The sequence below is a fragment of the Neoarius graeffei genome, chromosome 4 (assembly GCF_027579695.1).
Source record: "Neoarius graeffei isolate fNeoGra1 chromosome 4, fNeoGra1.pri, whole genome shotgun sequence".
Lineage (NCBI taxonomy): Eukaryota > Metazoa > Chordata > Actinopteri > Siluriformes > Ariidae > Neoarius > Neoarius graeffei.
In genome coordinates, this window is record NC_083572.1 from 49463005 (window position 1) to 49487426 (window position 24422).

At 40.4% G+C, this 24422-nt stretch overlaps 1 protein-coding gene across 1 annotated transcript in view; it reads right to left on the reverse strand.

The window, feature by feature from the left end:
* Positions 1–24422, reverse strand: part of cacna2d2a (calcium channel, voltage-dependent, alpha 2/delta subunit 2a) — a 697573-nt gene that overhangs the window by 609640 nt on the left and 63511 nt on the right. The gene's annotated exons all lie outside the window — the stretch shown is intronic.

Genomic DNA, 24422 nt, shown 5'->3' on the forward strand with positions numbered 1-24422 from the left:
AGATTATATCAGAAGTTAGAGGTTGTCCCTGGCAATAACCGACTTCCTTTGGAGCCATGAAGCTGGACACTGCAGTAACGTTTGTGCAGTTTAATATTTTTATCAAACAAGCCTTGTATTTTCTACTTCGCCTCCACCTTCATTCTATGGTGAAATATACGCTGGAGAATTCAGGATTTGTTAGGAATTAAAGTATATAGCCTAGAGGTACCAGATATAGTATTATTTATTACACTTAAATTCTAGAGATAAAAACATTTAAGGATTTTTTGTTTTTGTTTTTCAAAATGGGGAGAGTTGGGACAGTTCATGTTACAGATTTTTTCTTGCGGTTTACAAATATAAAAGTGTTTAAAATTTTTATTAAAAAGGGGGCACGGTGGTGTAGTGGTTAGCACTGTTGTCTCACAGCAAGAAGGTTCTGGGTTTGAGCCCAGTGACTGATCCAATGGGGGCCTTTCTGTGTGGAGTTTGCATGTTCTCCCCATGTTGGCGTGGGTTTCCTCCGGGTGCTCCGGTTTCCCCCACAGTCCAAAGACATGCAGGTTAGGCTAATTGGTGGCTCTAAATTGACCATCGGTGTGAACGTGAGTGTGAATGGTTGCTTGTCTCTATGTGTCAGCCCTGCGATGACCTGGCGACTTGTCCAGGGTGTACCCCACCTCTCGCCCATAGTCAGCTGGGATAGGCTCCAGCTTTCCCACGACCCTGTACAGGATAAGTGGCTACAGATAATGGAGGTTTGTTAAAAATGTGGGCGTGGACCTTAAACTTATTTAATTCCTTCTTGTGAATGGAGTGGTTTTGTCTCGTCAGGTTTTGGGTAAACTGACATTTTTCTATTGCTGTACAGCATTGTGTGTTCATACATATGTTAGAAGTTTCGAGAATAAATAAAAAATTAAATATGTAGACCTAGGGATTTTATTTTTGTTCCATGCCTCCTCTCAATGTCTCAAGTCTCCCCGCAAACAACGACAGAAAAAGTGAAGCCTGAAGGTCAGTATATGTGACAAGCTGAGAAACTAATGTTGTGGTAAGAGGGTATAGTAAATCCTCTCTAATGTATGAATGTGACGCTACCTGCCGAGAATTTCACACAATCTACAAAAGCTGAAAAACTTGTCCCAAGTTTACCCGCTCTTTCCTACATCAAACTAGTACTTCTTTACAAATATGATGCATGGCACATCATTTTCTTCAAAACAACGAGCCAAACTTCTACTCATTAAAATGGTAGCTACTTCACAGACCCGAACCAGTCATCACTGTCTCTATGAACTCTAGTACAGTGTTTCCATAACAGCCACAGGAAGCTGAAAATATAGTGTACAAAATGCCATTTTGTTTAACTGGGTTCTCTTTATCTACTTTTAGGACTTGTGTGAAAATCTGATGATGTTTTAGGTCATATTTATGCATAAATACAGAAAATTCTAAAGGGTTCACAAACTTTCAAGCACCACTGTACAAGCTATATATAGAAGCTATATACACCCTAGGAATACCAACCTATTTGCCAGAAAGAATCCAGAACAGCGAAGAATTGACCGAGAAGAAGTGATTTTTGTTGAACTGCTCATTAAAGCTTAATTAGTCCATTACTTCATTAATAACTGTAACGAAGCAAATCTGGGTACAAGTTATATGCACCCTAGGTACCCCTACCTTCATGCCAGAAAGAATCAAAATCGGTGAATAATTGAGAGAGAAGAAGCAATTTGTGTGGAAACTGCTCGTTAAGGCTTAATTAGTCCATATCTTCATGATTAATTGCAATTATGCAAATTTGGGTAGAAGCTGTATGCAGCCCAGGCAATCCCACCTTCCTGCCAAAAAGAATAAAAATCGGTGAAGAATTGAGAGAGAAGAAGCGATTTTTGTGAAATATGGACAACGCCGGACAACACATGATGGCACAAGTTCGTCATCTGTCAGCCAGATGAGCTAATAATAATAATAATAATAATTATTATTATTATTATAAAAGTAATAAAACGTTTCATTTATATAGGGCCTTTCACAATCCCAAGGTCGTTTTACCTTGCGTATTATGTATCCGGACATATCTAACAACCTGTTTTCTCTCTCTCTCTTTCCCCCCCACCTCATTCTGTCTGTCCCTCTGAGTTACATGTCAATCCTGAGATCGAGATGCTGACCTCTTCTGCTCCTTGGACCTGCCTGATCCCTCCTGATGCCCTACATCTGGCTGGAGTCTCATCTCATAGCTCCTGTGGAGGATGGCCCCATACGGACAGTCGAAAGTCACACTTGGAAGATGCTCTAGACACTTACAGTAATACTTCTATGTCTGAGGACTTCAGTTGACTTGCTAACTTTAGGACTGCAGTTGCCATGAACAGTTTTGCACTCAAGTTTCCATCAATGAGCATTTGATAACGTCAACAAAATAGACGTTATGCAAAAACTATAATGAATTTCCTGGTTTCACAGTTATATTTTGTGACTATATAGGACACACTTATAGATGCGAGTTATTTATAATCACGCTATCTGTTATCACCCAAATGAGGATGGGTTCCCTTTTGACTCTGGCTCCTTTCGAGGTTTCTTCCTCGTGTCATCTGAGGGAGTTTTTCCTTGCCACCGTCACCACAGGCTTGTTCATTGGGGATAAATTAGGGATAAAATTAGCTCATATTTAAAGTCTTTAACTTTCTGTAAAGCTGCTTTGCGACAATGTCTATTGTTAAAAGCGCTATACAAATAAACTTGACTTGACTTTACAAAAGGGAAAATGGGGGAGAGGGAAAGAAAAAAAAACCTTCATTCCATGTAGGGCTGGGCAATATGATCTAAAAATTATATTGTGATATTAAATCGTGATATTTTCTGACATTTTCATGATAACATTTATCACGATGCATGTTATACTATGAAAATGACAGCATGACAGCAAATGCAGACTGTTTGTCCTGTGAGTATACAGACTCCAGGCAGCCAGGGGGTGCTCACACACTCTTGTGCACACCTGCAGCCAGTTCAGGTTCATTGGATACTGGTCAACGCTTGCGTGCTGCGTTTTTGCTCTCTGCTCCGGAACTCTACCCATAAAATTTGCTTTGTTTTTTGTCCATTGCTGGCTTCAATATATTCGGAACTTTGCAGCCTGAGTCCTCACCCACACTAAAGACGAGCACACATCACCTCTATCCTCCATAACCCCCACTGGCCCCCTGCTCTCTATCACATTCAATATAAAATTTAAAGCACTCCATGGTGACACTCCTCAGTATCTTCTGGAACTACTTCAACCCTCCCCTCCCCTCCCCTTCGCAGTCTTAGATCTTCATCTTCTGGTCTGTTGTCTGTCCCCAAATTTAAACTGTCCACCATGAGTTCCAGGGCATTTAGGGTTGCAGTCCCCGAGCTGTGGAATTCGTGATAGTACAGCTCTCCCTAAATTCAAAACTCATCTTGAAGTCTTATCTTTTCTCTCTGCTATCCCTCCTCTCCTGATCACTGACTGTCCATTCCTTTTTCTGCTCTCTTTACACCCAAGTTAATTGTGATTATGTTGTGTTCCTTTTCTCTGGGCCTCTTATCTGTAATGACTTCATTTGGTTAATATGTTTTTGTGGTAGTGGGTTGTTTTTTTCCACTACTCTGTAAAGCGTCCCTGGGTTATTGAAAGGTGCGATATAAATTAAAGCTAGATGGCCTTTCGATTTCATAAAATCGATGAAATTTAGTTCCCGCTGAAATTCGGTCCTTGTGATACATGTTTATTTCTGTAATATCTAAAAAAAACCCCACCAAAACAGGCCATTCTGTGGCTGGGAAGTTATTTAATTTGAGGGGATTCCCTAGTAAATAATGTGCATGAAATCGCTCACTTCACGCAGTCAGGAAGACAGAGGAAGTCCGTGTTGTGCATGCGCAGATTTACCTTTTTCTTCTTCTTTTGGGTTTTACAGCAGCTGGCATCCACAGTGTTGCATTACTGCCATCTACAGGTTTACCTTGACCGTGCACTGACAGTTCCATCATTCTATCACTAAATGAACAGCTGATCACACCGAGGTGCTCGCTGACCGCCGATATTTATTAGTTTGGTCCTGCGTTTCCTTTCCTTCCCAAAATAACATCTTTTCTTCTCGCTTTCTGTTACTGTAGTCGGTCTTTCACGTTTCATTCACACACTCACGTCCTCCATTTTTCTCTCCTGTCTCACATTTGTATCCCACAATGCCTTGCATGAACGAAGAAAGCCCACCATGTGATGCATGACATAGTATCTTGAATTGGGTCACGGTGAAGCAGGAAGAAATAGCAGAGAATTTAGGGCCACGTGGCCTTAAATTAATTAACTGTTCTATTAAAAAATAATAATAAAATTAAATTGGAAGTCTGTGATTCGAATTCAGTAGCTTTTGGTCCACTAAACAAAGATCATTGGTTGTCAGGGAAAATTCTTTTTATGACCTACACTTGAAAAATCTGAGGGCCATCTAGCTTTAAACTTGTTGTTTTCCATGTTTTTTTTTTTTCCTGCTGCTTAAGTCATCCATTATCTATACCACTTATCTGGCAGGATTGTGGGTGAGCTGGAGTCAATCCCAGCTGGCTCCAGGTGAGAGGTGGGGTTCACCCTGGGCAGGTCGCCTATCTATCACAGGGCTACAGTACACAGAGACAAACAACCATTCACACTCACATGGGCAATTCAGAGCAGCCAGTTGACCTGATCCTCATGTCTTTGGACTGTGGGAGGAAACCGGAGCAGGCATGTGGAGAACATGTAAAGTCCACACAGAAAGGAAGGCTCCAGTTGACCGTGACGTTCAAACCCAGAACCTTCTTGCTGTGAGGTGACAATGATAACCACTGCACCACTATGCTGCCTGTTTCACCAGTTTTGGGTTAATAAAGCCTTGTTTTTTTTTCCCGCCCATGACCCGGCACCTCCTGCTCCGTCCTCCTGCTACTGCTGACAGTAAGATTGTAATATAATAGGCCTAATATTTATGCAGCTAGTTCTAAATATCATGCTACATTATACACTCTTCACTGATGTATGCTTGGGGTGGAAACACTGCAGCAAGCTGTTCATTTCTGGAGGAAAGTTGAGATTTCTGCTAAATTTCGATACTCATGATATTCAGTCGGCTGACGATATGAATGGTCGTACTGCGATAATGACAATTTATCAATATATCACCCAACCCTAGTGCTAGGTCAACCTTACTTAAAATTATGCTTGGTTGACTTTACTGACGTAATGTGAGAAAATCTTAACACACTGTTTTTGAAGCAAATCTCACGCCCATATTGTTTTCAGTGTACGACCGTGACAACGTAAACAGTGCTATGACCGACGATCCAAAACCGGCCTCTGGCAAAAACGTAGATGTCAGGATAATGTGGGGAATATCATGTCATACAAACTTACAAGCATCTCTTACACACAGACAGACGAACACAAACACACACTTCCACTTCCTGGAAGATAAAAGGTGCTTTAAATGTCTGAGCTCTGTTAGCATGCTTGAGGAAAAAATCTGGAAGAAAAAGCCTCATTTAATCTAATTGCTCAGTGCCATTTTGATCAAAATATCATCTCATTATGCTATTTCATACCTAATCGTTATTATTCACGCCTAAATGTATACGGTGACAGCTTAATTCTGAACTATATAAAGGCTGAACAATCGTAGTTCCTGTAGTGCTGACTCCTTCTTATCTTTCACCCATTGCTCTGTCTCTCTACTCCTACTCCACACTTCCTCTCTCTTTTAACAACAGCTCTTCTGGCTTCAGTGAATAAAGCATATGCATCTGCTCTGTCTCATCTCCATCTCGTCTTCCCACACGTGTGCGCACACACACACACACACACACATTCAACTGTCCTGAGAGAAGGACAGATGAGAAGCCTAAGTTAAGCGTGGCTATATAGAACACAAGCAAATAGAAATGTGTGTGCGTGTGACGTCACAGGGCTGACACATAGACACAGACAACCATTCACACTCACATTCACACCTACGGTCAATTTAGAGTCACCAGTTAACCTAACCTGCATGTCTTTGGACTGTGGGGAAAACCAGAGCACCCGGAGGAAACCCACGCGGACACGGGGAGAACATGCAAACTCCGCACAGAAAGGCCCTCGCCGGCCACGGGGCTCGAACCCGGACCTTCTTGCTGTGAGGCGACAGCGCTAACCACTACACCACTGTGCCGCCCATATATATATATATATATATCCACATTCACTAGATATGAGCAATCGTGCACTCTGATTGGCTACTCTACTACTAGGCTATCAGCTCATATACTGTGAGTAGAGAAAATTAAATAAATTGAATTAAATAAATGTCTAAAGCTATTCTGTAGCTCGGCACGACAGCAAAATGGCACTTTCTACAAAAAAATAAAATAAATAAAAACACACCGCTAAAGTCAAGTCATGCAACCACTGAGAGGTTAAGAAGTCTGCCTAAGCAGAAATAATTTTGTCGAACGTTTTGTATAAACTTTTTATTTAGCAAATTTGCCAAAAATAAAAATGCTCTGTTTCTCAAAATCCAGGGAATGTGGATAGAATAAAACAATTATCCCACAAAATCAAGTCCATATATATATATATATTTTTTTTTTTTTTGGGGGGGGGGGGGGGGGGGGGGGTTGTTTTCAAGTAAAGTTTTTATTTCTTTCCTGGTTGGTTTAGCAACATACTCTGCCATTTTGTTTTTCTCTACTCACGATATATGAGCTGATAGCCAAGTAATAGAGTAGCCAATCAGAGCACGTGATCGCTCATATCCAATGAATGTGGGTACACACACACACACACACACACACATGCACACCAATCAGCCACAACATTAAACCCACTGACAGTTGAAGTGAATAACATTGAGCATCTCATTACAATGGCACCTGTCAAGGGGTGGGATATATTAGGCAGCAAGAGAACAGTCAGTTCTTGAAGTTGATGTGTTGGAAGCAAGAAAAATGGGCAAGCATAAGCATCTGAGAGACTTTGACAAGGGCCAAATTGTGATGGCTAGATGACTGGGTCTGCACATCTCCAAAATAGCACATCTTGTAGGGTGTTGCTGGTATGCAATGGTTAGTACTGACCAAAAGTGGTCCAAGGAAGGACAGCTGACACCTTTCTGTTTTAGCGACCATTATCTTTTTCAGCAGTTTGTGCTTCAGTAGCTCTTCTGTGGGCTTGGACCATATGAGATAGCCTTGCTGCCCCATTCGGATCAATGAGCCTTCGACACCCATGACCCTGTCACTGGTTATCCCTCCTTGGACCACTTTTGGTTGGTACTAACCACCGCATACCTTGATGTGCTATTTTGGAGATGCGCAGACCCAGTCATCTAGCCATCACAATTTGGCCCTTGTCAAAGTCACTCAGATCCTTACGCTTGCCCATTTTTCTTGCTTCCAACACATCAACTTCAAGAACTGACTGTTCTCTTGCTGCCTAATATATCCCACCCCTTGACAGGTGCCATTGTAATGAGATGCTCAATGTTATTCACTTCAACTGTCAGTGGGTTTTAATGTGATAGATTAGATTAGATTAGATTAGATTAGATTAGATTAGATTAGATTAGGGTTTGTGTTTAATTATTCATGCTGATTGGACCATCATTTTAGAAAAAGGCAGGGGGCCTAACATGAGATGTCATAACCTTCAGCAAGAGAGGCGTGAAGAGACAGAGCTGGAAAATGGCCCTGTGAGTGTTCGCTGTTCTATTTATATCACTGCTGCTGAGGTAGGTACAGTTTGTGTGTGTGTGTGTGTGTGTGAATGAAGCTGGGCTAATGTTTATTTAACAGTACTGACAGAGAAAGAGGAATACATTTTGCCTTTACCCCCACCAACCCCCTTCTGCATCAGTGTTACCGTAGATGAGCAGTAGTCCGTCGTTACTACTGAGCACGTTCTCGAACACAGTGTCGCCACAGTGAGATCATTCTGACATCATACATCGCACATCTGGCTACAAGCAAACTGCACACACACTAAGGATGTAACTATCTAAATAGCTGGGGTATTTCTTACGTACTATATCCACAAGAATTCAGACAGCATGTCGCGTGCTGAAACAGAAAAGACATCATTGGCAATATTTTGATGCACAGAGCAACACTGTGGTGCTGAAAAAACATCCCAGGAGCTGGCATTTGTCAGATTAAGCCCATTCACACTTGACCGACCACTCTGCCCCACCAGCCGCAGCTCATGTGTGGCGTTCCTCTCGTGCTTTTGTTCACTAGTTTAGTAAATAATAAGTGCACTAATACTGCATAGGTACTAATCGGCATATGATTGTAAAAAGCATTAACACTGATCGCATAACGTTCATTAATCCAGTGAGATTATAATACCTACATATGGTGTATCGCTCTGCTCGTCTGTTTACGGCACATAAAATTCCACTTCCTAGTTCGAAACCTTTACTACAGTAATGTTGATGACATCATCATCAGACATGGCAAATGATACTTTTCAGGAATATCAATTTTGACTTAAAATTTGAAAGCTCATCAGCTGACGATGAAAAGGAACAAGGGACGCCAATTTCACCTGAAGCACCTGTAACGGGAAGGTACAAATCAATGGGAGCTAGCTAGCCAGCGAGCTGACGGGCTAGAAAGTGAGTGTGGCTTCTTTGGGGTCTGTTTCTGCTGGCGGAGCAAAAATAAAGCAACGGCTTCGTGTCTGCGACCGAATCACAGCCGTGCTGATATTCAGTACAACAGCACTCCCTTTCGTGCGATATTGCTTAATTATACTGCAGTGCAGCTGAACGCTGGAATCTGATTGGTCAGAAGATGTGCATTATTTTCGTAATAATATCTTGTTTTTAAAGTAACTGATGATACACAGGGACTTGCATGCTGGAACCTCAACATGAACTAAGACTAATAATATCGATATTTAGGCAGTGCCTAAAAGCAGAGCTCCTGATGAATGGATGAGCAAAATATTTGCGGGGGCACAAAATCAACCTGAATAGAATAATAATAATTGTATCATATGAACCACTGAATTGTGTAGTGTCCAAAAATCTAGTGGACTAATAGAACTGTTTTAACGCATTATAAAACTGTCGTGAATACTTTCTGTAAAATGTAAAAAACAAATTAAAAATGCATCTCAAGGTCAAAGTTCCTCCCATGCCCTGGTCTTCCCAGGCAGTCTCCGGCCCCAGTACTAACAGGCCTGTAAGGCACATTGGGCGACACCGATCTCCGCTTCTATAGCCCTCAGCCTCACCTATTATATAGCTGGGGTTACAGTGGGGGGGCTAGTCCTCTGGTAACTGCAAGAGTTTGACTCCCTACTCGCATCTGTATTGCAACATGCTTTGCCAGATGGCAGTAGGTACCATGTTTATGATGGTCCTTGGTATGACCTGACCATGAGTAGAACTCGTGATCTCCTGATTGAGAGGCAGACATGCTAACCACTAGGCCAACTTGTGGTAAAAACCCATCTATCTTATGTAAATAAAGATACAATGTTGTCCGGTAGTCAAGTGTTTATGAGATACATTGCCTTGCACTTACAATCAGGTTCCCTGTGGTGGTCCACATTCGTTGTTTGTCATATGGTCAAGCTGTCAGAAATCAGGTCAAAGCATTTCTCTTAAGTATGGGGCTCTGCTCCACGCACGTGGGGAGCTCCGCTAATAAACAGGTTTAAAAAAAACTGCATTTGACAAAGTAATCCTTATAATTGTTGATGAGGTGAAGGGTTTTTCTGTTAAGCGACACTGATTTAATATTTATGGGCAGTTGTAAGCACTGTCAGTCTTGGTTATGCTTTCCGTCAGGAATGTAGGGGCACTCTGCCTGCGTGTCGTGCTGTATCGCCCCCCAAACCCTCCATCCCAGTGTGTTATATAAAGAATAACATTAATGACAAGCATTCTAGAAGGGAGAGTCAAATGTAAACCTTAGTTTTGTTTTTTTGCATTGTTTATTTCAAATAAGTGACACAAAAGTGTGTGTATATATATGTGTGTGTGTGTGTATATATATATATATATATATATATATATATATATATATATATATATATATATATATTAGGGTGCATCAGTTGCCCTCACTTTTATAAAATCTGATGCATTTTTGTTTGGGTGTTCCTTTTCACCAATAAAGACATCCTGTAAAATTTTTTGACCATATTCAAAAGTCTAATGGTGGCACCATGAGGTTCATTTTTTGCCAAAAAACGCTTATTTTATGTTTTCGCGTGAGGTTTGAATCACAATGTTGGACTCCATTTATTGATTTCTTGTGAGCCAGAGATCATGTTAAGAACCTTTGCAAGGGATTGAGAAGCATTAATGTGATTCATAATACATTTGTATTGTTTAAAAGTAGTTGAACAATGATTCAATGAACAGCTAAAACTCAAACTGTGCTTGATAATATATTTAGAATATGTACTAAAAATGAGTATCTAAGATATTTGGTATACTCTATAAGGTGCCATAATGTTTCATGAAAAATGATCGAAATTTTGTCATAAAAGTCATAAAATAGCAGCTTTTTCCATAACTTTGAGCTCCTGGTGCCACCATTAAACTTTTGAATTTTGTCAAAATATTTCACCCAGTGTCTTTTCTTACCAAAAGGAACAGAAAAACAAAAATGCATCATGATCGGAGGAACTTTTCATTTTTAGGGGGCAACTGATGATATATATATATATATATATATATATATATATATATATATATATATATATATATATATTTTTTTTTTTTTAATTTAACATAATCTCTATTTGACGTGCCGAGGGTGAACCTGTCCTCTCACCTGAAGTCAGCTGAGCTTTGCCCACGACCCTGGTGGCTCAATGGTATACACTCACTGCCGACTTTAATAGGAACTTGTTCTTGCTGTTGCATGCTGAGATGCTTTTCTGCTCACCATGGTTGTAAAGAGTTGCGATGAGTTACTACATCCTTCCTGGCAGCTTGAACCAATCTGGCCATTTTCCTCTATCTCTTCTCAACAAGGCTTTTATTTCCACCCACAGAACTGTCGCTCACTCGGTGTTTTTTGTTTTTCGCACCATTCTGTGTAAACTCTAGAGACTGTTGTGTGTGAAAACCCCAGGAGATCAGCAGTTTCTGAAATACTCAAACCAGTCCATCTGGCACCAACACCCATGCCACAGTGAAAGTCACACTTTGAGATCACAATTTTTCCCGTTCTGATGTTTGACGTGAACATTAACTGAAGCTCTTGATTTGTATCTGTGTGATTTTGTGCATTGTGCTGCTGTCGAGCGACTGGCTGATTAGATTACTGCATAAAACAGCAGATGGATGGGTGTTCCTAATAAAGTGGCTGGTGAGTGCAGATACTGGATGGATGGAATGCGAATGAATTATCCAGCAGAAACAAGTGTCTGAATACTTTACAGCTGCGTACAGGACATGTATAAGACTATGCAAATGACAGACTGTGCTGTTACATGAAAATAATCCTTTGCTGGCATGCATTATTTCTTCATTAATTCTGTACATTTGTCCAACACAACAGGTTGCTAACATGATGAAAATAGAACTGATACCCACGTTCAAAAGCCATACCCATTCCTCTAAATACTCCTTTACCTCCTTAAACTCTTAACATGATAGTTATTGATCTTAAAACAGGTTATTCAGTGACTGCAGTGAAATTCAAAGCTGAAATATGCAGTTAAAAGAAACAGGAATATACAGTGTCTTGCAAAAGTATTCATCCCCCTTGGTGTTTGGCCTGTTTTGTCGCATTACAAGCTGGAATCAAAATGGATTTTTGGAGGGTTAGCACCATTTGAGCCAAGTTTACATTAGACCGTATCTGTCTCGTTTTCTTCGCGGATGCACCGTCCGTTTACATTAAAACGCCGGGAAACGGGAATCCGCCAGGGTCCACGTATTCAATCCAGATCGTGTCTGGTCCGGTGCTGTGTAAACATTGAGAATACGCGGATACGCTGTGCTGAGCGCTAGCTGGTGTCGTCATTGGACAACGTCACTGTGACATCCACCTTCCTGATTCGCTGGCGTTGGTCATGTGACGCGACTGCTGAAAAACGGCGCGGACTTCCGCCTTGTATCACCTTTCATTAAAGAGTATAAAAGTATGAAAATACTGCAAATACTGATGCAAATACTGCCCATTGTGTAGTTATGATTGTCTTTAGGCTTGCCATCCTTCCACTTGCAAGTGGTAAGTGATATGCGCTGGGATCACACACACAGCGGCTCAGTCCCGAATCACTGCTTGTGCGCTTCACTCGCGCGCTCTGTGAGCTGCGCAGGGCCGGAGTGCGCACCCTCCAGAGGGCACTCGCTGTTCAGGGCGGAGTGATTTGGAGCGCAGGATGCCTGCGGAGCCGAGCGTATCCGTGTATTGGTGTTGCTGTGTGCACGCGAATCGTGTATTGGTGTTGCTGTGTGCACGCTAATCGTTTTAAAAACGTTAATCTGATGATCCGCTGATACGGTCTAATGTAAACCCCACCTTACACAACATGCCTACGACTTTAAAGGTGAAAATAGTTGTTGGGTTTTTTTTTATTGTGACACAAACAATAATTAAGATGAAAAAACAGAAATCTGGAGTGTACATAGGTATTCACCCCCTTTCATATGAAACCCTTAAATAAGAGCTGGTCCAACCGATTCACTTCATAAGTCACATAATTAGTTGATTAAGATCCACCTGTGTGCAATCAAAGTGTCACATGATCTGTCACATGATTTCTGTAGAAATCAACCTGTTTTGGAAGGACCCTGACTCTGCAACACTACTAAACAAGCAACATGAAAACCAAGGAGCCTCCAAACAGGTCAGAGACAAAGTTGTGGAGAAGTATAGATCAGGGTTGGGTTATAAAAAAATATCCCAAACTTTGAATATCCCAGGGAGCACCATTAAATCCATTATAGCAAAATGGAAAGAATATGTCACCACTACAAACCTGACAAGAGAAGGCCACCCACCAAAACTCACAGACCGGGCAAGGAGGGCATTAATCAGAGATGCAACAAAGACACCAACGATAATGCTGAGGGAGCTGCAAAGATCCACAGTGGAGATGGGAGTATCTGTCCATAGGACCACTTTAAGCCGTACACTCCACAGAGTTGCGCTTTCTGGAAGAGTGGCCAGAAAAAAAGCCATTGCTTAAGAAAACACGTTTGGAGTTTTCCCAACAGCATGTGGCAGACTCCCCAAACACATGGAAGAAGATTCTCTGGTCAAATGAGACTAAAATTGAACTTTTTGACTATCATGGGGAATGCCATGTGTGGCGCAAACCCAACACTCAGAGAACACCATTCCTACAGTGAAGCATGGTGGTGGCAGCATCATGCTGTGGGGATGTTTTTCATCTGTAGGGACAGGAAAGCTGGTCAGGACTGAAGGAAAGATGGATGGCACCAAATACAGGGCAATTCTGCAGGAAAACCTGTTTGAGTCAGCCAGAGGTTTGAGACTGGGATCAAGGTTCATGTTCCAGCAGGACAATGACCCTAAACATACTGCTAAAGCTACACTGGAGTGGTGTAAAGGGAAACATTTAAATGTCTTTCAATGCCCTCGTCAAAGTCCAGACCTCAATCCAATTGAGAATCTGTGGCATAACTTGAAGATTGCTGTACACCAACGCAACCCATCTAACTTGAAGGAGTTGGAGCAGTTTTGCCTTGAGGAATGGACAAAAATCCCAGTGGCTAGATGTGCTAAGCTAATAGAGACATACCCCAAGAGACCTGTAGCTGTAATTGTAGCAAAAGGTGGCTCTATAAAGGTGGCTCTATAAACTTTGGGGGGGGAATACTTATGCACACTCCAGATTTCTGTTTTTTCATCAAAATTACTGTTTGTGTCACAATAAAACAACAATTTGCACCTTTAAAGTGGTAGGCATGTTGTGTAAATCAAATGGTGCTAACCCTCCAAAAATCCATTTTAATTCCAGCTTGTAATGCGACAAAACTGGACAAACACCAAGGGGATGAATACTTTTGCAATACACTGTAAGTCTGGACCTACTGAAGGGTTCTGGGAGTTAAGTGTTTAAAAAAGAAACTGCTTATTTGCCGTTTCTTCCTGAGATAATTTAATTGTGATTCTGCTCTGCCTGCCTGTCTCAGGGCAAAAGAAGCGTGAAGGAAGTGCACAGATCTGCCAAACGCTATGCAGTTGGTTTTTCTATTTAGTTTCATGGAAGTAACTTCGGGTAGAAAATAACACATTTTCAATTATTTTTAGCCCTTAACTTTTTCAGGGAAAAGGGAAATATTGGAATAAACTGGCCATGAAGGAAGAGAGGAAGTGAAGGGAGAGCATCTTGTTAGCGGCCCGCTATAGCCCTGGGAAGATTTCTATCAGACGCACGTACAGGGAGAAGCATCCAGTTAGAAAATGACTTTTTCTGCACATGCTGGGCCATTTAGCACACCCTGTGATGACTCCTGTTTGGGCTGGAGATAAATTCTCTCTCTCTCTCTCTCTCTCTCTCTCTCTCTCTCTCTCTCAGACACACACACAGACTCCCTACAACTATTTCATGTGCAAATGTACTAGCTGTTTTCCGCCTGTCCCATCTGTCTACCTGCCCCCCCCCCAAAAAAAGCTATGCAAACACAAAAAGACACAAACACAACTAAACAGGAAAATTGCTCCATTAACTGGGAGACGTATTCGCTTCTCATATCATTTCTTGCCAGGTTTGTGCACAAGCCAAGCGGCAGAAGACCAAAAAATAACACGCTGCAGAGACGAAAAAGAGTGACAAAGGCATAGAATTGCAGCCATTCCTTCCGTTATCATTTGTTTTTATTCCATTTAATCCTATGAATGGGCAACAAATAATCGAGTAAATGTAAGAATTAGTGACACCTGTCATAAAAATGTTCAAAAACAACCGTAAAATGAATATAACAGGCAAGGATTTTTTTATTTTTTTTGCTGGGATGCTTTACAGTTTTATTATGAGTACAATATTTTTCTCATACACATTGTAAACTAGTAGAATTCAACTAGTCTACAGTACCAGTCAAACATTTGGACGCACCTTATAATTCAATGTTTTTTCTTTATTTTTATTAATTAAAAGTCACTTCAAGTCTTAAAGTAATGAAGGATGTCCTTTCTCTTTACTTAGTTGAGCGCTTCTTGACATAATATGGATTACTACACTGTTTGATCTCACTCACATTCATACCTACGGTCAATTTAGAGCCACCAATTAGCCTAACTTGCATGTCTTTAGGGGAAACCAGACCTGTTTACCCCAAATTTGCCCTGTCAGTAGTCTTGCAGTATCTTGTCAGTAGTTTTGGTAAGCTGTCAGTAGGTATTTTACTGGGGTCCAATCTATGTATTGTATCAAAGACAAAAAGTAGAAAGCAGCCTATTAGATAATAGTACTCATTCAAGTTGAAAGTAAGTGATAGATTACATGAACAAAATTTTAAAAATTAAAATCTAGCACTGGTCTTATTTTTTCTGTCAAGTTAAGCACCTGTGAGAACCAAAAAGCAAACCCATGTAAGATTCTAGATCTGCTCCATAATCCTCATATTACCAAGCCTAGACTCTAAGGTCTACTTGTTGACTCCTCATACATTTCATTATTTCAGTATCTCTGAAATAACCAGACGACTAGCAGTAATACTTATTTAGGATGCTACAATAAGAAAAAATATTTCAGAGACCATAAGGCATGGCCACAGATCGTAATAGGAGTCTTTATATTTTTGCGACGACTTCTGGTATTTCTTTGCAGGACTATCAATAATGCCATCGGCCTTTCGCTTCGCGGCCGCCATGATTGTGTGCTCAGAAACCAAAGTTGAAACAATGGAACCTTCCCACAATGCAACGTACGGTAAACGTGGCTTAAACGTGATTAAACATGGCCGCGCCCATGACTATACGATCGATGTTCGATTCCCACAATAAATATGATTATAAAGTAAGTCATGATACATTTGGCAACATTTCGGCCATAAATCGTAGTTTTTGGACAAGAATTCGTAGTCCGTATTTTGTTTTGAAAAATCGTAGGAACTACGGACAAATCGTAGGAGTAAACAGGTCTGGGAAACCCACACGGACACGAGGAGAACATGCAAACTCCACACAGAAAGGCCCTCATTGGCCACTGGGCTCGAACCCGGACCTTCTTGCTGTTAGGCAACAGTGCCTGCTTGGAAGTCTCCATCATTGAATACCTCCTGATACTGGTTCAGTAGGAGATTGATTGATTGAGTTTATTTGCAACAAAGAAATAGACAAACTAAAAATTTACAAGTGCATAGTGCATAAAAAACAACCAAAATACAAATGAAAATTAATAGAATGTCATTGAGGGCGGCACGGTGGTGTAGTGGTTAGCGCTGTCGCCTTACAGCAAGAAGGTCCGGGTTCGAGCCCCATGGCCGGCGAGGGCCTTTCTGTGTGGAGTTTACACACATGTGTCCGTGTGGGTTTCCTCCGGGTACTCCGGTTTCCCCCACAGTCCAAAGACATGCAGGTTAGGTTAACTGGTGACTCTAAATTGACCGTAGGTGTGAATGTGAGTGTGAATGGTTGTCTGTGTCTATGTGTCAGCCCTGTGATGACCTGGCGACTTGTCCAGGGTGTACCCCGCCTTTCGCCCGTAGTCAGCTGGGATAGGCTCCAGCTTGCCTGCGACCCTGTAGAAGGATAAAGCGGCTAGAGATAATGAGATGAGATGAATGAGATGAGAATGTCATTGATATTTTAAAATATAGTTGCAGGATAAAAACGCAATCAAGAGAAAAACAGTCTCTTATTTCCATTGCGGTCCTGTACGGTATATTGTTATAGACACTAGATGTGATTTGTTAACGACAAGATTAAAATAATATTAAAAGTCACAGAATCATCAATATCATATAATAATTGATTAAACTGAGTATAATGAATATATACAAGTTGCAAAAATTATAAGATGGCATATTATTATAAAATTAAAAATAAATTTAAAGTGTGTCAAACAATAGAAAAATTATGAACAAACAGAAAAGTCAGAAATAAAACATATTAAAAACATAAGCATATAAACTGAATATAATTACAACTAAAAAAATGTGCATAATTAAAACAGATAAACAAGTTAGCATAAGATTGCGCATCACAGATTAGAATATATCACATGTGTAGCATTTTTAAGTATAAATGAAATACAGTGGACTAAAAAAGACATCACATATAAACTGACAAATACCACAGATAAAATTAAATACTAAGAGATGGACTAAGAATACCTTTAGTTAAAAAACTCTGCTGGGGAGGTAATATAAAAAAGTAAGAAATGCACAAACACGGCACAATAATTGATTTTTTTTTTTTAATCAAAGGGCTAATTTAAGTACTTCAGGAAGAGGTAGGTCTTTAGACGTCATTTGAAGACAGCCAGTGTTCAGCTGTTTGGATATCTAAGGGAAGTTCATTCCACCAGCTCGGTGCCAGGAAGAAAGCTATCGAAGAAAAACTATTTCAGACATTTGACCTTGCTGTGACCTTGACCCTGTTTGGATCAATTCCTAAATGTGATCAATACATCTGCAGGTTACAAGGAAATTTTTATAGAAAAATCATACACACATTCAACCAATCATTCTTAAGATATCGTGCTGACGAGAATCTCCATTGGACGACTGAAAAACATGCCTCCAACACTGTATGAAACTCCAGAAGTGTGTATAAAAGCTGTTTGAAAGAACTACTGGGCCATTTTACGTAACCAATTATTTAATCGTCAGCACAAAAGACCAGGAAGAGACCAGAGTTGCAAAGGTAAGTAGCCATAAGTGTGATGGCTAAGGTGTGGGTTCTTCACCACGTTCAGAGGTGAATATAGTAATTCACGTGTTTACATTGAGACAAACGTGATGACAACGTGATGTGTTCTATTGTTGTGCAGGAGAGAAAGATTTGCTGCAGTAACCCTCCTTGTCCAGGAAGTGACAAGGTCACGGTAAACCTCCTGCACAGCAGAGGTGAACACAATAGAGCAGAGAAAGGCAAGGGGTTTTTTTTTGCATTCAATCAACTCAGTTTGTCGAGAAGCAGCACTGGCCCATGGGCAGATCCTCCTTTGAGAATTCTGTGACATTTCTGACAAGAAATGGATTTGCAATGCATGGGAGGACTTTACCCAGGATGAAGTCTTCAAAGTGAGTTTTGAATAAGCATGATCCAGATGGTGGCTTTCATCTTTGTGTGTGTGTATGTGTGTGTGTGTGTGGGGGGGGGTGGGGGGTTACTTTGAAAAAATTCATGTGAAGTCCTGTGTCCACGCAATATCCTTTGGAAACAAGAACATGAATTCACACGCTGTGTTATTTCTGACCCCATGTGTGACAATTAAGTCAGTGGGGTGAGATAGTACAGGGTGTTTCAAAAAAATTTGACCTCAATTTGACTTTGCCAATTCTCGTTCAATTGACCTCAAATTTTAACAGCATGTGTGGAAACAGGTCATAATTTTATGTTTAACGTTTTTTGTTTTTATCTTTTTAGGTATAGAAATGCCATTCACTGGAAAAGAAAAGGTGTTTTGTGTGTTAGAGTGCGCTTGAACACAGTCGAATAAGACTGTGCAGCGTGCATTTATGAGAGAATTCTCTCAAAATGCACCAACTGCAATGCAGATTTGGACACGGCACAAAAAGTTCAAAAAGAGGAAGGCTGTCTGTGCAGGGCGAAAGGATCTGGACCACCACCAGCATCGGAAGAAGAGACGGTCGAGCGGGTTCGCGAATATTGAAAATTTGTGAACTTGTTCATGGAATCCACATATCTTTGAATTTCTCATTCAGATTTTGAGGAATAAATCTTATATTGCTCAACAGTAAACCTGTTCAGTTTCATTTGTTTTGTTTTAGAGCTCCTTCAGTGGGAGGTTGCTCCACCCTAAGTGTGTGAAGGAGCGTTACCGCAGATCATTCTTTCCTGCAGCTGTTAGACTGTACAACCCACACTGCTCACAGTAGACTCACATCTGTATGTCTGCCAATAGTTATTGCATTTTTTTTCTTCGGTTATATCTTTTGCAATTATGGCCACCTGATATGTGCAATAAGTGTGTTTCATGTACTGCATAATTCCTCTAATTTAGTATTTATCTTAGATATTTTTTTCTTTTTAATGTATGTATGTATGTATATGTATGTATGTATATACACATACATACATACATACATACATACATACATACATACATACATACACACGAGGGTAAGTTAAAAAGTTCTGAGACAGATATTATAATTTCAAAAGGAATTCAAAAAAGGAATACAAAGAAGGAATTCTCCGATGGAAACATCGCTTGCAGAAGTGTTTAGACTTAAATGGAGGATATGTAGAGAAATAGCTTTGTTATTTTCATAAATAAAGATTTTTCTTGCCGGCACGGTGGTGTAGTGGTTAGCACTGTCGCCTCACAGCAAGAAGGTCCGGGTTCGAGCCCTGTGGCCGGCGAGGGCCTTTCTGCGTGGAGTTTGCATGTTCTCCCCGTGTCCGCGTGGGTTTCCTCCGGGTGCTCCGGTTTCCCCCACAGTCCAAAGACATGCAGGTTAGGTTAACTGGTGACTCTAAATTGACCGTAGGTGTGAATGTGAATGGTTGTCTGTGTCTATGTGTCAGCCCTGTGATGACCTGGCGACTTGTCCAGGGTGTACCCCGCCTTTTGCCCGTAGTCAGCTGGGATAGGCTCCAGCTTGCCTGCGGCCCTGTAGAACAGGATAAAGCGGCTAGAGATAATGAGATGAGATGAGATAATATATTGCACGAATTAACTTTTGACAATGCAGACCTGTTAATTGAAAAGCGTTCCAGGTGACTACTTCATGAAAGCTGGTTAAGATAATGCCAATAGTGTGCAAAGCGTCATCAAGGTAAACACTGGCTACTTTGAAGAATCTAAAATATGAAACATATGTTATTTTTTTTTAACACTTTTTTGTTCACTGTCTAATTCCATATATGTTCCATAAGTTATTTCATAGTTTTGATGTCTTCAGTATTGTTCTACAATGTAGAAAATAGTCAAAATACAGAAAAACTTATGAGTAGGGGTGTCCAGACTTTTGACTGCAACTCTAAAGAAGCACATGCAAGAAATGTTGTTGAGGAAAGGCGCCTTCAAAAATAATGAAATTAAATGTTTCGGCATTTTAAAAAAATTTAAAAAATACTGTAACAAGCAGTAAACAGTCATAAATATTGCAACAAAGTCAGTGTTTGGTGTGAGACAACCCTTTGCTATAAAATAAAATCGTAGTCTCAGGTACAATGAGTGCCGTTTTATCAGAAAATGAGCTATAGATTTTACTGAGCGTCTTGCAGAACCAGCTACAGTTCTTCTGGACACTTTGACTGTCACACTTGCTTCTTAATTTTGCAGCAAAACCCAGCAGCCTTCATTATGTTTTTTCTAAAAAGTGGACTCTGACATAAGGTGCTCATCTCATCTCATTATCTCTAGCCGCTTTATCCTGTTCTACAGGGTCGCAGGCAAGCTGGAGCCTATCCCAGCTGACTACGGGCGAAAGGCGGGGTACACCCTGGACAAGTCGCCAGGTCATCACAGGGCTGACACATAGACACAGACAACCATTCACACCTACGGTCAATTTAGAGTCACCAGTTAACCTAACCTGCATGTCTTTGGACCGTGGGGGAAACCGGAGCACCCGGAGGAAACCCACGCGGACACGGGGAGAACATGCAAACTCCGCACAGAAAGGCCCTCGCCGGCCACGGGGCTCGAACCCAGACCTTCTTGCTGTGAGGCGACAGCACTAACCACTACACCACCGTGCCGCCCCACATAAGGTGCTGCTTCTGTTAAATCTTACATGCTTATGTTTGGAAATCTAAAATGATGTTTACTGACTCTATAATGTAGAAGTCATAAAATATAAATCGAGAACAAATCTATCACTGGTGCACTGAACTGTATATCTGGTCCTTAGTGAATATACTGTAGATATCAGCTTGTTCTCATAGCGAGTGCTGTGTGATTATAGAAGATAGAGAGGAAATTCAGTGCTGTCACAGAACATGGACTACACAGTCATTACACTGTGCAAAACATTCAGGGCTTATGCTCTAAAATGATGCAGCCTAATGAAGCCACTGCCTCTGATTTCACCTCCTACTTCTTGCAATTATTTTGTTCAAACTGGGATTTTGTGTTGTCACAGTGGCATAAATCTTACGCCTTTCTCAATGGGAACAAATGTGTACACCTACACTCACCGGCCACTTTAACCCTCTGGGGTCTGAGGGTATTTTCTGGCGCTCTAATGATTTTGGCATGCTCTGATTTTGGTGTCAATTTTAAGAAATCTTAGCAGTATTTTCAAAGTCATATGACTTTTTTATGTTCAGCACAAGTTCAGCTACAATAATATCAGGGCTGCCAACTTTTCAAAATTCCTTGGAGTGAGATTTTTTTTTTTTGGGGGGGGGGGGTCGACGGCAAAATTTTTCCGCACACCATGCAGTAAGTGGGAATTTTGTATTCAGTTTGATATTCACTTGTCCCCCTGCATTCTGGTTTGTGGGTCGTCCAGCTGGAGATGGCCAATGGGGGGGTGTTGAGATTTTGGATTTAGTAGATGTTCCTGCATTCTGGTGGATTTTTGGAGTGGCCTGCTGTGCCATACCTACATTCTTACACACCCTGACTTGCCAGGCCTTCAGCTTGTGGCCAACAAAAGCACCAAGTTTTGGCTTAAAAGCCCCCACACTAGAAAACTACAGATGACTGCCAATGTTCCTGTAGCCCTATAGACCTGTGTTTCAGATTTAAAGGCAAGTTCATGTTTGAAAATATTTCATCAGCTAAGCCTAAACACCTTCTGAATTGAAACTAAATGTTAAGTTTTTAATAACTGTTGCAAAAATAAGATTGTCCCTCACTGACTATTCATTATGCATTTAAGGGCTTTCCCCACGACGGGGTTCAGCAGAAGATTGGCATGGGGAAAAATATCAACAGCAAAAGAACAAATAAAATGCTTAAACAGTAAGCAAAATGTGCATGTGCTACAAGAAACATTAAAATGATTAAGTTTGAACAGTATTGAAACACAAAAAGCTGAACCTTGGCCATAGGTGGGAATGTGCACACAAAGTTGGGCTTAAAAATTTTGGTCATACTTAAATAAGCTATATTAATATATTTCTTAGTAATTTATTTCTTATCTATGTTTCTTATTAGTAATAGAGCATTCGTCAGGGCCTGTTATCTGACAAATATTCTCTACCTGTCTTGCCCTCTTTGAAACCCTGTCTCCTCAGTATATTGTTCTCTGTCTTTTTTTTTAATTATTCGCAAGTTCAAGTTCTTTGATATTACAGGTGACCATGCTTTATTTACTTTAACTGAGCAATTACATACATCATAAATAATTAAAAATAAATACCCTGTAAATAAACAATAAGTATGGTGGCTAATGGCTCTTCTTGCATTTGTAATATTATCTCTTACTTGCTTTATTTTACAACATTTCCAGTATGGCTTCAAATAAAGTCATAAAGTATGATAACATACAGTAAACAAACTAAAAATGCAACTTAATAAACGTGTGCTAAGGAGGTGCTCTCCCATGCTGCTTGTTGGGGAAGATAGAGGCTGTGGCACGGCAGTAGGCCTATAATGATTTAGCATGCCTAGTACACAGCTCTCGAAATGGCATTAAATATTCTCACAACACTTATAGGCTAAAACGATTAAGAAACTTTATATAATTTCATAATTACGCCAGTAACACCACACATTGGTGTGCATATGTATAAACCTGTCTGAGACACCCGTCTTCAACTCGGATACCTTCTTCTCTCTCCTCTTCCTCTAAATTGACGGTAGCCAATTATCCAACTTCCGGCAAGTGCAGCATCATTAGATGCGCCACCTACCATAGGGGAGTGTGTACAGAAGGGAACACCTCTCTGCCTGTTTAGCCATGCGTAAGGTGTACCGTAATTGATCAATCGCAAGTGGTTGGCGCGACGCAATGGGTAGCCTAGATCAGATAGATAAACTAGATTTTTTTCTAGCGTGAGAAATCGGAAGTATGGCGTGTGAGCGTGTGAAGACAATCAAATGCGTGTGTCTCACGCTCATTGCGTGAGAGTTGGCAGCCCAGATAATATCCATGTAGTATGTATGTCATGATTGTACTTTAAAAATAAATAAATAAATAAATGAAGATGTTGTAAAAAGCAGTTTTAGAACTGTGTTGGAACGTGTGACAAAAACATGACCTTACTCATTGGGACAAACTGTTTTGGTCACTTGAGGTGATTCTGTTCAGTCTTAGGAATGTATCAAGCACAAAAACTTAAATCTGCTCCATTGATTTGGACAATTAACTGGCCATCAAAAAATATACACTACTGTTCAAAAGTTTGGGGTCAATTTGAAATTTCCTTATTTTTGAAAGAAAAGCACTGTTCTTTTCAATGAAGATCACTTTAAACTAATCAGAAATCCACTCTATACATTGCTAATGTGGTAAATGACAATTCTAGCTGCAAATATCTGGTTTTTGGTGCAATATCTCCATAGGTGTATAGAGGCCCATTTCCAGCAACTCTCACTCCAGTGTTCTAATGGTACAATGTGTTTGCTCATTGCCTCAGAAGGCTAATGGATGATTAGAAAACCCTTGTACAATCATGTTATCACAGCTAAAAACAGTTGAGCTCTTTAGAGGAGCTATAAAACTGACCTTCCTTTGAGCAGATTGAGTTTCTGGAGCATCACATTTGTGGGGTCGATTAAATGCTCAAAATGGCCAGAAAAATGCCTTGATTATATTTTCTATTCATTTTACAACTTATGGTGGGAAATAAAAGTGTGACTTTTCATGGAAAACACAAAATTGTCTGGGTGACCCCAAACTTTTGAACGGTAGTGTACCGTATGTCCTATTGTTTTGGGATAAAGGATTGGCAGTGGGAGGGGTATTCAATGAGAAGGGTAAAAATTCAATTCCATTCCATTCAATGAGAAGAGTGAAAACCCCTCCCACTGCCAACTCTTAATCCCATCAGGTCAAGTGATCAAAACGGTTCTTCACAATGGGTAAGGTAATGTTTTTTCACACATTCCAACATGGTTCTAAAACTGCTTTTTACAACAGCTTCATTTATCTGGTATTTGACTTTATTTTGGTACTTGACTCTATTCAGTGTGTCTTGAAATTAACTCTTGTACTATTTTACTCAGTTCAGAGCCACAACCAACTCTGTTACACAATTACTGTGAAATTTTGCTCCCACTCCAACTCCATATTTTACTCTCTAAACTCAAAATAGAACAAAAATAACTATTTTTGAGGAAAATACTTTTAACTCTG